This window comes from Stegastes partitus, unplaced genomic scaffold, assembly GCF_000690725.1.
Source record: "Stegastes partitus isolate 25-593 unplaced genomic scaffold, Stegastes_partitus-1.0.2 Scaffold1080, whole genome shotgun sequence".
NCBI lineage: Eukaryota > Metazoa > Chordata > Actinopteri > Pomacentridae > Stegastes > Stegastes partitus.
The window spans coordinates 269,804-273,188 of record NW_007578811.1 but is presented as its reverse complement, the minus strand read 5'-3'; positions in this window follow the sequence as shown (position 1 = coordinate 273,188).

Genomic DNA, 3,385 nt, shown 5'->3' with positions numbered 1-3,385 from the left:
TGTGTGTGTGCATTGGGGGAAATAAATAGCTAATTTGCATTTTATTGCATACAATAAGTATTTGAAAGAACAGAACAACAGAACTTCACTTGTGGTGCAGAACCTTTGTTGATAGTTTCAGAGGTCAGATGTTTCCTGTAGTTCTGGACCAGGTTTGCAGACACTGCAGGAGGGATTGCGGTCCTCTCCTCCATACAGATCTTCTCCACATCTTTCAGGTTTCGGGGCTGTTGCTGGGCAACACAGAGTTTCAGCTCACTTTATAGATTTCCCATTGAGTTCAGGTCTGGAGACTGGCTAGGCCACTCCATTGTCGTGCTAGAAGACTCATCATTAATGCTCCTACTGAGGGAAGGATGTTGTTGCCCCAAATCTCACGATTCATGGCCCCATCCATCCTCCCCTCAATCCCCTTCATAGAAAAGCACCCCAAAGTAAGATGTTTCCACCCCCATGCTTCACGGTTAGGATGGTGTTCTTGGGGTTGTGCTCATCCTTCTTCTTCCTCCAAACACAGCAAGTGGAGTTTAAACCAAAAAGCTCTATTTTGGTCTCATCTGACCACATGAGCTTCTCCCATGTCTCCTCTGGATCATCCAGATGGTCATCAGCAAGCTTCAGACGGGCCTGGATGTGTGCTGGCTTGAGCAGAGGACCTTTTAATCCATGACAGCGTGGTGTGTTACTGATGGTAGCTTTTGGGTCCCAGCTCTCTTCGGGTCATTGGCCAGGTGCTCCCGGGTAGTTCTGGGCTGATCTCGCACCTTTCTCATGCTCATTGATCTTGCATGGAGCCCCAGACCGAGGGAGCTTGACAGTCACCTTGAGTTTCTTCCATTTTCTAATCATTGCCCAGCAGTTGCTGCCTTCTCATCAAGCTGCGTCCATACTGGCCTGTAGTCCATCCCAGCCTGGTGCAGGACTACAGTTCTGTCCCTGGTGTCCTGAGACAGCTCTTTGGTCTTCAGAACTTTTTCCCTTTTTTTGTGAATTTCTGACAACGAATCAATGAAATGGTTCGGCTCAAAAATAAACAAGAATATCTCCTTTGTCAGTGAAATGAATCAGTGTTTTCTATCTGTGACGAAAGCAGGTTATTGATTACAGACAGACTGGTGGGTTTGTTGGTTGAGATGAAGGTAGATGATTGGTCAGAAGGGGGCAGCAGCAGATCAAGTAGTGATGGGATGTTTCCCAACATGATCAGACCAGATGGAGGCGCTCTCAGAAGCTCTGCATGAACATAAAGATTTAAATCACCACATATATAATATAATAACCAGACAAGTTTGTGAAATCAGAGCAGGGTGGGATTTTTGTCTAAAGAGCGCTTTCACATATTGTTCTGCTGTAAAGGACATTTCTATAATAATTCAGAGGATCTTTACAACAACAGGAAGACATGCAAAAAAAAAAAAAAAAACATATAAAGGAACCAGTTTGATCTGTTTGTGACAAATAACTACGGTTCAAACTAATTCTGTCGTATAAAATGTGTTTGAATGTAAACGTGTCAACTCTGGACAGTAAACGTGAAGTTTTCCTGCAGACGGAGTCATTTTTTGTAGGTTTTTAGTTTAATGTTGATGCTTTTAATACGACACAGTGATGGACAGTAAACTTAAAGTGGTTTTATTCTGGTGATAAAATGATTTTACAGTGAATTTCATGTAAATATACGTGTTTTTGACCGTTCCTGTTTGCTGAAACATCATTTTAAATATCTGAATTATTTTGCTTTTCCTGCTTTAATCTTTATTGTTTAATCCTTCATGTGTGAAAACCTACCGAGTGATGAAATCGATTCAGATTCTGAAGGATCTGTTTAACTGTGATAAATCTGTAGTTTCATGTCGTTGTGGATGATTGCTGTGGTTTCAGTGAAACGATGCTTCATGTTGTTGCTTCTCTGCTTCACAAACATTCAGAAAACTGAACCAACGTGATGAAACCTGCAGCATCATAATATGCTAGCTAAGCTAAGCTAAGCTAAGCTAAGCTAACTAAGCTAGCAGAAGAGAAGCGGCAATTCCAGACAGAAAACAACTGCAGATTTACAACTTCTAAACAACATTGACATGAAATAAAAGGAAACGGCTCATTGAACAGATATGAACACAGAGAACTGTTGAACCAACTCTGGTCCAGTCGTGACGGACGGAGTTTGATCAACAACATCATCTGATTCCTCTCAGATGATTGTTGTTGTTGTTGTTTTTGTTGTTGTTGTTGTTTGTTGTTGTTTTTGCTGTTGTTGTTCTTTGCTATTGTTGTTGTTTTTTGTTGTTGTTGCTGTTGTTTTTGTTGCTATTGTTGTTTTTCTTGTTGTTGTTTTTGCTGTTGTTGTTTTTTGTTGTTGCTGTTTTTGCTGTTGTTGTTGTTGTTGTAACTTTATTTTAAAGTAACTATAATTTGTCAACTTGAGTATTTTTTTTTCCCAGATTCTTTTCATCAGACTTTCTTTGCAGTCAAACATGTTTGAGTTTACGTCTGAAGGAACATCAAAAAGCTCAACTTCAACTTTCTAATTTTTATTTTACTCATTGAGTTAAAACAAAACAATTAAACACGACACAAACATTTGTGAATGAAAGGAGCAGAAAGAAGAACAATCTGATGTTTACAGAAACTTAAAAAAGCATCAACAACAACAACAAACATCAACATGTTCATCATTCGTGTTCGATAGATTCAGTTCAGCTGCAGCTCAAACACGTTCTGCAGCGTGCTGTGATTTATTATTGGACGTTTTTATCATGAATTTTGTCTCTAAAATCAGCTTTAGATGTGAAAACAAGCCGATCTTCGTCTGCGGTGATGATGAAACCGATCAGTTGTCGACGATTAAATTCACTCAGTTGAAGAGAATTCTATTAAAACATTTAAAATATTTTCTGGTTCCCGATAAACTGAACATGTTTGGACAAAACCGGACATTGAAGGAGATCCACCGTTTAAAGATTCGTCCAGAAAACGACAGAAATGTTTTGGACGTTTTTCTTTGTTTGTTTTTTCTTTCTGGCATGCAAACAGTGTCAAGGTGAACACGGAGGCCGTAAAAGGCTTCGTGTTTACAGGCCGCCGCCGCCGTCATCAAACTTTCCATAAAGTGGAGTTTTATGGCTGCCGGCTGGTTAATGCTTCACCTGAGGACAGGTGACAGAAACAGAAACAAGATGGACGCCGAGGTCGTCGTCCTCGTCGCGTCGCTTTCTGGCCTCGAGTTTCTGTCGAAGTCGAGGAAATGAAAAGTCAAGAAACGACTAAATGTAGACGATGATGTGTGGATTCATATTTAAGTCTCAGAGCTTCACATGAACGAGTTTTGTGTGTTTGTCGTGTTTAAAAAGAGAAAAATAAAGAAAACATCACAAGTCAGTGTTTG